Below are 12,252 nucleotides of genomic sequence, written 5' to 3'. Positions count from 1 at the left end.
TTTGTAATGACAGAAAGCTGATAGTGGGTGCCTGGGGCCAGAAAGCAGGATGGGATATTCACTGCAAAGGAGCACAAGGAAATTAGATTTGAGTGGTAGCTGCATAGGCATGTGCTTTTGTCAAAACTCATGGAAATGTCTGCATTTAAATGTGTGCGTTTTGGCCGGGTTCGGTGGCTCACGCCTTTTATCCCAGCACTTTGGGAAGCTGAGGCGGGCGGATTGCCTGAGCTCAGGAGTTTGAAACCAGCCTGGGCAACATGGTATAACCCCGTCTTTACTAACAATACAAAAAATTAGACGGGCGTGGTGGCGGTCGCCTGTCATCCCAGCTACTCGGGAGGCTGAGGCAGGAGAATCGCTTGAACTCAGGAGGCAGAGGTTGCACTGAGCCAAAATCGTGCCACTGCACTCCAGCTTGGGTGACAGAGTGAGACTGTCTCAAAAAAAAAAAAAGGCCGGGCGCGGTGGCTCAAGCCTGTAATCCCAGCACTTTGGGAGGCCGAGACGGGTGGATCACGAGGTCAGGAGATCGAGACCATCCTGGCTAACACGGTGAAACCCCATCTCTACTAAAAAATACAAAAAACTAGCCGGGCGAGGTGGTGGGCGCCTGTAGTCCCAGCTACTCAGGAGGCTGAGGCAGGAGAATGGCGTAAACCCGGGAGGTGGAGCTTGCAGTGAGCTGAGATCTGGCCACTACACCCCAGCCTGGGCGACAGAGCAAGACTCCGTCTCAAAAAAAAAAAAAAAAAGTGTGCATTTTATTATATGCAGATTCTACTCTAAATTTGGTTTGAAAGGAAAAAATAAATTGCAGCAGGGAAATGCAGATTGGAAGAAGATATCAAAGTGAAACAGGAAAAAAAGTAAAACTCAGAGAGGCTTAGAGGGTTCTTCTTTGGTTGGTCAGTGACTTTGGCTCTGAACTTTGTTTCCCAAAATTCTTACCCAGGAGCACTGGAGGCCCAGATGAAATGCCACCACTTCTAGGAAACTTCCCTGCTTCCCCAGCCCACAGTGTCTTCTGGGAAGAATGTTCATTCTGCATATTAACATTTAAAAATTCCTTCACAGGCAGGGTGCAGTGGCTCATGCTTGTAATCCCAGCACTTTCGGAGGCCAAGGTGGGTGGATCTCTTGAGATCAGGGGTTCAAGACCAGCCTGGCCAACATGGTGAAACCCTGTCTCTACTAAAAATATAAAATTAGTAGAGCATGATGGCGCACACCTGTAATCCCAGCTACTTGGGAGGCTGAAGCTTGAGAATTGCTTGAACCCGGGACGCAGAAGCTGCAGTGAGAGGAGATCATGCCACTGCACTCCAGCCTTGGCGACAGAACGAGACCCTGCCTCAAAAACAAACAAACAAACCTCCTCCTTAAGTGAGTGCTTTTCAGTTTATTAAATGCTTTCAACCTATTATTTCAACTGATTCTTTAAAAAAAAAAAAGTATGGGCCGGGCGCGGTGGCTCAAGCCTGTAATCTCAGCACTGGCCGGGCGCGGTGGCTCAAGCCTGTAATCCCAGCACTTTGGGAGGCCGAGATGGGCGGATCACGAGGTCAGGAGATCGAGACCATCCTGGCTAACACGTGAAACCCTGTCTCTACTAAAAAAATACAAAAATTAGCCGGGAGCGGTGGCGGGCGCCTGTAGTCCCAGCTACTCAGGAGGCTGAGGCAGGAGAATGGCGTGAACCCGGGAGGTGGAGCTTGCAGTGAGCTGAGATCCGGCCACTGCACTCCAGCCTGGGGGACAGAGCAAGACTCCGTCTCAAAAAAAAAAAAAGTATGTATTTTTTTTTTAATTTACCACAACATTTCAGTCAACTCAGCTGATTCTTAACCACTGATCAGGTCAAAGATTCTCCCCAGTTTAGAGATGGGGAAACTAACATTTTCCTTCAGGGAAAGAAGTGACTTGCTTACATCTTAAAGCCACAAATTAAGACAGTGCCTGGACTAGTACCTGGGCCCGCAGTGCTCCTTCCCTTGGAAGGCAGTGGAAGGGTGGGTGGAAAGAGCACTTTCTGGAGAGTCTAGAACTCCTGCTAATTTGCTTGGGACATGTCTGGGCAATGTTAATATTGCTAGACCTCAGCTTTCACAGCTAAAGACTGGTAAAATCTTCACTTTGCCTGTGTCTCATGATTGTGGTTAGGATTGCCTAGAACAGTCTTGGCTCATACATTATTTTTAAAAATATAGGCCGGGCGCGGTGGCTCAAGCCTGTAATCCCAGCACTTTGGGAGGCCGAGACGGGCGGATCATGAGGTCAGGAGATCGAAACCATCCTGGCTAACACGGTGAAACCCCGTCTCTACTAAAAAATACAAAAAACTAGCTGGGCGAGGTGGCGGGCGCCTGTAGTCCCAGCTACTTGGGAGGCTGAGGCAGGAGAATGGCGTAAACCCGGGAGGCGGAGCTTGCAGTGAGCTGAGATCCGGCCACTGCACTCCAGCCTGGGTGACAGAGCAAGACTCCGTCTCAAAAAAAAAAAAAAAAAAAAATATATATATATATATATATATATAGGCCGGGTGCAGTGGCTCACGCCTGTAATCCCAGCACTTTGGGAGGCTGAGATGGGCGGATCATGAGGTCAGGAGATCGAGACCATACTGGCTAACAAGGTGAAACCCCGTCTCTACTAAAAATACAAAAAATTAGCCAGGCCTGGTGGCGGGTGCCTGTAGTCCCAGCTACTTGGGAGGCTGAGGCAGGAGAATGGCTTGAACCCGGGAGGCGGAGCTTGCAGTGAGCTGAGATAGTGCCACTGCACTCCAGCCTGGGCGACAGAGCGAGACTCCATCTCAAAAAAAAAAAAAAATATATATATATATACACACACACACATATATATGTATTTCTATTTATATATGTATATGCATATTTAGATATTTAGACATGTTCTCACTCCATCACTCAGGCTGGAGTGCAGTGGTACAATCACAGCTCACTGCAGCCTCGACCTCCCAGGCTCAAGTGAGCCTCCCACCTCAGTCCCTCAAGTAGCTGGGACTACAGGTGCGTGCCTCCACACCCAGCTAATTTTTCTATGTTTTGTAGAGTCTGAGTCTCATTATGTTACCTAGGCTGGTCTTAAACCCCTGGGCTCAAGCGATCCTCCCACCTCAGCCTTCCAAAGTGCTGGGATTATGAGTGTGAGCCACCCCACTCTGCCGCCAAAATATTTAATGACTCCTTGAACCTAAAATAAAGTTGGAAAGAAAAAGAAATGTAATGAAAACAACAAACATTTGTTGAGCACTTATGCTAGCATATGGTAGACACTGGGATACGACAGCGAACATGGAGACAGGCAAGAAACAATAAAGATTATGAAACGTGTTGAAGAGAGAAGAAATGGGAAGGGGCAGGGTGAGGTTGAGAAACAGGGGTCAGGTCCGAACTCTCTGATGAGACATTGTTAAAGGTGAAAACTGCAGGTTTAGAAAGAGCTTGTCTGGAGAGGAGCATTCCAGGTTATGGGAATTCTATATTATCTTTTATCTCACAACTCCCATTTCATAGATGAGGAAACTGTGGCTTTGAATCTAAGAAAATGGCATTGACTCTGTCTTCTGCTGAAAAAGAACTTAACTAAACAGGTACTTTATAATCATTTTCTCTTTCTCTTTTTAAAGCCTGGCCTATGGAATCCAACATTTTCTCATTTGATCCTGACAATAATTTTTTTTTTTTTTTTTGAGGCAGTCTCACTCTGTTGCCAAGGGTGGAGTGCAATGGTGCCATCTCAGCTCACTGCAACCTCCACCTCCCAAGTTCAAGCTATTCTCCCACCTCAGACTCCCAAGTAGCTGGGACTACAGGTGCCTGCCACCAAGTCCAGCTAATTTTTGTATTTTTAATAGAGACAGGGTTTCACCGTGTTGGCCAGGCTGGTCTCAAACTCCTGACCTCAAGTGATCCACCTGCCTTAGCCTCCCAAAGTGCTGGTATTACAGGCATGAGCCACTGCGCCCAGCAATAATTTTTTTTATGTAGATGGTAATGTTCCCATTTTATAGATGAGGAAATTAAAGGAAGTTACCAAGAGTCATAAGGGTACTTGGTTTTGTTTATTTAAACTCTGCCTCATTCCAGATGGATTTGCGCTCAGATTTGAGCCTCATTTGTCTGGTTCCAAAGTCCAAGCTCTTTCCCTGACACTAGACTGATGCTGAGTGTCTGAGAGGTGGCCATTTAACAGACAACCAGGAAGGGAGAGATAGCCAGAGCAGAGGCCAGGCCCACAGCATCAGGAGGCTATTATTTCTTGAGCACTGCCACCCGGGCCCAGCACTAGCCCAAGCATCCTGGTGGATACAAGCATATGTTCCACACCTATTTCTCCAACCCCTGCTACAGGTCAGGCCCTGTGCTAGGCTCTGGAGATAAATGCAGTAGAGAACATACCAGACAAAAATCCCTGCCTTCGTGGGGCCCCCAATCGAATGGGAGATGACAGAGCCACACGAATGATTATAATTTTAGGAAAAAAAAAATGCCTCAGAAAACAGAAGCACTTTGTAAGGGTTAAAGAAGGAAGATGGATCCTCTGGGTGGTGTTTGGGATCCACTTTAAAAAGGAAATAATAGGCTGAGCACGGTGGCTCATACCTGTAATCCCAGCACTGTGGGAGGCCAAGGTGGGTGGATCTCTTGAGCTCAGGAGTTCAAGACCAGCTTGGGCAACATGGTGAAACCTGGTCTCTACTAAAAAATACAAAAATTAGCAGGGGGTGGTGGTGCATGTCTGTAATCCCAGCTACTCAGGAGGATGAGGCACAAGAATCCCTTGAACCCAGGAGGCAGAGGTGGTGGTGAGCCAAGATCATGCCATTGCACTCCAGTGTGGGCAACAAGAGCAAAACTCCGTCTCAAACAAAACAAAACAAAACAAAACAAAAGTCGGGCATGATGGCTCATGCCTATAATCCCAGCACTTTGGGAGGCCGAGTTGGGCAGATCACCTGAGGTCAGAAGTTTCAAGACCAGCCTGGCCAACATGGTGAAACCCCATCTCTACTAAGAGATACAAAAATTAGCTGGGCGTGGTGGTGGGTATCTATAATCCTGGCTACTCGGGAAGCTGAGGCAGGAGAATTGCTTGAACCTGGGACGGGGAGGTAGCTGAGATTGCTCCACTGCACTCCAGCCTGGGCAACAAAGCAAGACTCCATCTGGGAAAAAAAAAAAAAAATGGAGCTAATAGTGGGCTCTACTATCTAGTGCTGCAGTGAAAATTAATTAAGATCCTGCTGCCGGGCTGGGTGTGGTGCCTCATGCCTGTAATCCCAGCACTTTGGGAGGAGAAGGCAGGAGGACTGCTTGAGCACAGGAGTTCAAGATTGGCCTGGGCAACATAGCAAGACCCACGTCTCTACAAAAAGTAAATAAAAAATTAGCCAGGCATGGTGGTTTGCACCTGTAGTCCCAGCTCCTCAGAGGCTAAGGCAAGAGGATGGCTTGAGCCCAGGAGATCGAGGCTACAGTGAGCTGTGATGGTGCCACTGAGAGAGACCCTGTCTCAAAAAAACACAAAAACAAAAACGAAAAACATGCCTGTGATGTACTTCCTGGGATACTTGGCACAAAGAAGGTCCTAAATAAGCCTTACTACTTTCTCCCCTCCTTCTTCTAATAAATATAATCTATTTTGTAATAAACAGCAAAATTTCCTTTGAAGACTTCCCATTGCCCATAGGATAAAGTCCAGAATTCCCGACGTGCCCTGTGAGGTCCTGCTAGATCGGCCCTGGGGCTTTCTTCTCCAGCCTCAGCCTTTCTTATGTTCTCCCAGCTCCCTCTGCCCCTACAAGGCCGCCTTCTCCTCCCTGCTTCAAATCTTCTCCCATGCTGTTTCCTCTGCTAGAAGTCATCTTTGCTCCATGCTCTTTTCTCCCCTCCCATCCTTGGCCGATCCTTTCTTATCCTTCAAGTCCAGGGTAGGCTGTACTCCCTCACAGCTCCCTGTGCTCTTTCTTTCCCCAGGGCTTATCACAAGAATTTGTGTGATGAGCTGGACATGGTGGCTCACGTCTGTAATCCCAGCACTCTGGGAGGCCAAGGCAGGCGAATCACTTGAGGTCAGGATCAGCCAGGCCAAAAACCTCACCTCTACTAAAAATACAAAAAGCGCCGGGCGCGGTGGCTCAAGCCTGTAATCCCAGCACTTTGGGAGGCCGAGGTGGGTGGATCACGAGGTCAGGAGATTGAGACTATCCTGGCTAACATGGTGAAACCCCGTCTCTACTAAAAATACAAAAAACTAGCTGGGCGTGGTGGCGGGCGCCTGTAGTCCCAGCTACTCGGGAGGCTGAGGCGGGAGAATGGCGTGAACCCGGGAGGCGGAGCTTGCAGTGAGCCGAGATGGCGCCACTGCACTCCAGCCTGGGAGACACAGCAAGACTCCATCTCAAAAAAAAAAAAAAAAAAAAAAAAAGCTAGCTGGACATGGTGGCATGTGTCTGTAATCCCAGGTACTTACGAGGCTGAAGTGGGAGGATCGCTTGAACCCAGGAGGCAGAGGTTGCAGTGAGAAGAGATTGTGCCACTGCCCTCAAGCCTAGGTGACAGAATCTTCGTCTCAAAAACAAACAAACAAACAAACAAAACACCAAAGAATTTGTGTGCTGTTCATTTTTCCCACTGGGGTTGAAAGGCCCATGAGGACCACAACTGTGTCTCATTCACTGCTGTCCTGCCAGCATGAGCAGCAGCTGGGACATAGTAAAGCACTTGATAATGGCGGCATGAACAAAGAAAAGAGCTTCCTGCCGGGCGCAGTGGCTCACGCCTGTAATTCCAGGACTTTGGGAGGCCGAGGTGGGTGGACCACGAGGTCAGGAGTTTGAGACCAGCCTGGCCAACATGGTGAAACCCTGTCTTTACTAAAAATACAAAAATTAGCCGAGCGTGGTGGCACACGCCTGCAATCCCAACTACTCAGGAGGCTGAAGCAGGAGAATTGCTTGAACCTGGGAGGCAGAGGTTGCAGTGAGCGGAGATCTCGCCACTGCACTCCAGTCTGGGTGTCAGAGCGAGACTCTGTCTCAAAAAAGAAAAAAGAAAAGAGGTTCCTTCTTGAAATGTGAGTTTGGAAACTCAGAAATGGGACAGAGCTCAAGGTTCCCCACCACCACTCCAAATAGAATCCAACTATGAGGTCAGAGGTGATTTGGACATGGGAGGAAGGAATTTCTGCTTCCATCACCAGCTGAGACGTGGTTTTTCTCAGGACCAGGCGCATTGCACAGAGGTAGACTTGAGAGAGGATGTTGCACTCGGGCAATACTTAACCTCCCCAGAGAGGGGAATTCACTTGTCCGAGGTCTCCAGCCATTGGAGTGAGAACCTATTCTGGCCATTACAGCTGTTGCCTCTAGCCTCAGGAAGGGAAAGTCAAGGCCGGAAGTTGTAGGACTGTGGCACAGGGTGGTGACAGACTCTGAAGAGGATCTGAAGGTTCAGGCTTGTGAGACCTCAGGCAGGTCATTTCCCCACTCTGGTCTTTATTTTCACCATCTGTAATGAGGGTGTTTTAGTTCAAGCACTCTTTTAAGGAGACTGAGATGGAGATTTGCCTACAGAGGGTTTATTGGGGAATCATATTACATGACAGTTAGAAGCATAACTGGGCAGAAGCTGGGCTGCAATGCCACTGCAACATAAGGCTCATCTGATCCTAAGGGGGACAATAAAGCTGGGATAATCTTTCAGAGTTGTTTCAAATGGACGCTGAGGGGCCAGGCCTTTGTACTCTTCTCTCCCATGAACCAGTCACTGGAGGCAGACTGCTGGGAGGAGGCGTAACCATGAGCTCAGTGGCTCCTTTCCACTCAGGATAGTGCCCAGAGAGAGACTCAGCTGAAATTCTTCAGCAACTTGATGGAGTGGGGGATGTGGGAAAATGAGTGCCACAGTCTGGGTAGCACACGACAGCATCCACTAAAGAGGAATGTGAATGAGCAGTTTTTGAACTCTGTTCCATGGAGCCCTGAGGTTTCAAGAAGGTGCTTCAGTGGGTGGGAAATTGCTTTTCTTGGATGTGTTGGAGCTTCTGCGAAAGTCCCAACATATCTCCTTGGAAGAAAAGGCTCTCCTGCTAGGTGGTGAATGCCCTCGCAGCACCCCATATTTTCCCTTTGAGGTGCCAATCAAAATTGTAATTTAAATAATTCGTCCAGGCATGGTGGTTCACGCCTGTAATCCCAGCACCTTGGGAGGCTGAAGTGGGTGGATCACCTGAGGTCAGGAGTTCAAGACCAGCCTGGCCAACATAGTAAAATCCTGTCTCTACTAAAAATACACAAATTAGCCAGGCATGGTAGTACATGTCTGTAATCCCAGCTACTCAGGAGGCTGAAGCAGGAGAATCGTTTGAACCCAGGAGGCGGAGGCTGCAATGAGCCAAGATCACACCACTGCACTCCAGCCTGGGTGACAGAGTGAGACACCATCTCAAAAAAAAAATAATAATAATAATAATTAGTTGTGTAACAGTCTAAGGTCTGTCTCTTCCACTTGACAGTAAATCCCAAGAAAGCAGGAACCATGTCTATCTCTGCTGCTAAGTCTCCAGGACATGTGACACATTAGAACCACAATATCAGTTCAAAGAACCACAATATCAGTTCGAAGAACTCATACTGTTATGATGCAGATTGCTGAGCTCTGCCTCCAATCACTGTTTCTCTAAGGAGATTCTAAGGCACAAAACAGTCTGTGAACTACTTCTCTAATCCACCTGCTGTAGGGCACTGGTGAATGTTTGCAACTTGCTGGAGACTCGGGTGTGTGTGTGTGTGTGTGTGTGTGCTGGGGGAAGGAGTTTCACTCATGTTGCCCAGGCTGGAGTGCAATGGCACGATATCTCGGCTCACTGCAACCTCTACCTCCCAGGTTCAAGCGATTCTCCTCTCTCAGCCTCCTGAGTAGCTGGGATTACAGGCATGCACCACCACATCCAGCTAAATTTTGCATTTTTAGTAGAGATGGGGTTTCACCATGTTGGTCAGGCTGGTCTCAAACTCCTGACCTCAGGTGATCCGCCTGCCTTGGCCTCCCAAAGTGTTGGGATTACAGGCGTGAGCCACCACGCCCGGCCCCAGCTTCTTTTTCTACTCACTCTCACCAGTTCTCAAACCAAGCATGCGACTCTGTCTCAAAACAAAAACAAAAACAAACAAGCAAACAGAAAAACAAAAGAAAAATAATTGAGCTACCAACAACCTCCTGCAAATTCCAACCTGGGTAGATGTGCACAAGTCTTGAGTTGAAGGCTATAGAAGTCTAAAATAGATTCATTATATTCAGTCTAAAGCTGAGTTTTCAATTCCATGTGAAAATTTAAAATGATTTTTGAAATATTTATTTATTTATTTATTAGACAGAGTTTCACTCTGTCACCCAGGCTGGAGTGCAGTGGCGCAATCTCTGCTTACTGCAACCTCTGCCTCCCGGGCTCAAGCAATTCTCAGACCTCAGCCTCCTGAGTAGCTGGGATTATGGGCGCCCACCATCATACCCGGCTAATTTTTGTATTTTGAGTAGAGACAGGATTTCACCATCAGGCTGGTTTCGAATTCCTCACCTCAAATGATCCGCCTGCCTTGGACTCCCAAAGTACTGGGATTACAGGCGTCAGCCATCAGGTCCAGCCTAAAAAACATGTTTTTTTTTTTTGAGACTGAGTCTTGCTGTCTGTCGCCCAGGCTGGAGTGCAGTGGCGCAATCTTGGCTCACTGCAGGCTCCACCTCCCGGGTTCACGCCATTCTCCTGCCTCAGCCTCTCGAGTAGCTGGGACTACAGGCGCCTGCCACCACGCTTGGCTAAATTTTTTTTTTTTTTTTTGAGACGGAGTCTGGCTCTGTCACCCAGGCTGGAGTGCAGTGGCGCGATCTCGGCTCACTGCAAGCTCCGCCTCCCGGGTTTACGCCATTCTCCTGCCTCAGCCTCCCGAGTAGCTGGGACCACAGGTGCCCGCCACCTCGCCCGGCTAGTTTTTTGTATTTTTTAGTAGAGACGGGGTTTCACCGTGTTAGCCAGGATGGTCTCGATCTCCTGACCTCGTGATCCGCCCGTCTCGGCCTCCCAAAGTGCTGGGATTACAGGCTTGAGCCACCGCGCCCGGCCTTTTTTTTTTTTTTTTAGTAGAGACAGGGTTTCACTGTGTTAGCCAGGATGGTCTCAATCTCCTGACCTCGTGATCCACCCGCCTTGGCCTCCCAAAGTGCTGGGATTACAGGCTTGAGCCACCGCACCTGCCATGATTTTTTTTTTTAAATGCATACTGAGGATTTAGGCACTTTGGAGACAAAAATAATGCAATACAGGGTTGGGCATGGTGGCTCACACCTGTAATCCCAGCACTTTGGGAGGCTGAGGCGGGCAGATCGCTTGAGCCCAGAAGTTCAAGACCACCCTCGGTAACATGGGGAGGGTGAGGCAGGAGAATCACTTGAACTTGGGGAGGTTGCAGTGAACTGAGATCACACCAATGCACTCCAGCTCCGTCTCAAAAAAAAAAGCAATACAAAGAACTCTGGAGGCCGGGCGCGGTGGCTCACGCCTGTAATCCCAGCACTTTGGGAGGCCGAGACGGGTGGATCACAAGGTCAGGAGATCGAGACCACGGTGAAACCCCGTCTCTACTAAAAATACAAAAAATTAGCCGGGCGCGGTGGCGGGCGCCTGTAGTCCCAGCTACTCAGGAGGCTGAGGCAGGAGAATGGCGTAAACCCAGGAGGCGGAGCTTGCAGTGAGCCGAGATCGCGCCACTGCACTCCAGCCTGGGCGACAGAGTGAGACTCCGTCTCAAAAAAAAAAAAACAAACAAAAAAAACCCAAAAAAACTCTGGAATCGGAATGACAAGGATTGAAGTTCTACCTCAGTTGTATGACTTTGGGCAAATTTCTGAATCCTGAACAGCTCACGAATGCTAGGTGCCAGGTACCTGAACTGTGCTAGGTGGTTTTTATGCATTATTTAATCCTCACAACCCTCCTGTAACCTTAGGTATTAATCCCATCCCATAGGTAAGGAAATTGAGGAGGGAGTATTGAAGCAACTTGCTCATGATCAGGCAGACATGAAATGTCAAAGCTGGAATTTGAATTGGTTCTGTCTGTTAAATTGCTGTTCCCCAGATTCTCATTTGAGGTTCCATTTCCACATCTATAGAAAGGGAACAGCCCCTTTCCTCACAAGGTTGTTGTGAAGATTAGGAGATTAAATTTGAAAACATTTAGCAACAGTCACACTCAATGCATGCCACGTAGGCTGGGCCCAGTGCCTGTAATCCCAGCACTTTGGGAGGCTGAGGCAGGTGGATCACTTGAGTTCAGGAGTTCGAGTTCGAGACCAGCCTCGCCAACTTGGTGAAACCTTGTCTCTACTAAAAATAACAAAATTAGCTGGGCTTGGTGGTATGTACCTGTAATCCCAGCTACGAGGAAGGCTGAGGTGGGTGAAGTGCTAGAACCCGGGAGACGGAGGTTGCAGTGAGCCGAGATTGTGCCACTGCACTCCAGCCTGGGTGACAGACCAAGACTCCATCTCAAACAAACACCCAATGCATGCCAACTGGAAAAGAAATGGAAAACTTTTATCCCCATTTCTATGGCTGAGGAAACTTGAGGCACAGTGAAATTAATCAATCTCCCCAGCGATATAGTGAGTGGCTCAATCAGAACCAGAATCCAAGTTTTGTACTCCAAGTGTGATTCACTTTCTCCCACACCCTCTCAAATGACTCTAGAGGAAGTCTAAGTGTATAGGAATCCTGCAAAAATGAACACGTATCTCAAGGGAAAGGGGAACACAAAGTCCAGCAGGGGAGGCTGCCTGGAAGAGACCTAGTTTTCTGACAGCAGTATTTAGAGGAAGTAGGAAGCCCGCAGGAGTGGTCTCAGCTCTTATATGATGTGGTTTTCCTGATAAGCTAACTAGTTCCTGGTGCCCAGAGAAGCAGCTTGGCCAAGGTCACACAGCCATAAACGGCACTGACACAGCTTGGGGGCTGCATCTAACTCTTTGTTCCTGGCGTTGTCTCCTTGGTGCTGGAAGGGGAAGGATGAGAAGCAGGCAATCATAATGCGGTGGGGTTGGGGACACGAGGGGGTCCTTCCAGATTCAAACAGCCTCTGTCACAGGGGAAGTCCAGTGGTGGACAGAACAGCAGATAAAATGTCAAGGCCTCAGGGTCAAGCAGAGCAGGGGGCAGTTCTGGCTCCCCCACCGAT

The 12,252-nt window shown here is 48.6% G+C and overlaps 1 protein-coding gene across 1 annotated transcript in view; it reads left to right on the top strand.

The window, feature by feature from the left end:
• Positions 1 to 12,252, top strand: part of LOC126958026 (dnaJ homolog subfamily C member 8) — a 614,804-nt gene that overhangs the window by 515,383 nt on the left and 87,169 nt on the right. The window lies entirely within an intron of this gene.

Source organism: Macaca thibetana, chromosome 1 (assembly GCF_024542745.1).
Source record: "Macaca thibetana thibetana isolate TM-01 chromosome 1, ASM2454274v1, whole genome shotgun sequence".
Lineage (NCBI taxonomy): Eukaryota > Metazoa > Chordata > Mammalia > Primates > Cercopithecidae > Macaca > Macaca thibetana.
This window is presented reverse-complemented; position numbering and strand designations above follow the sequence as displayed.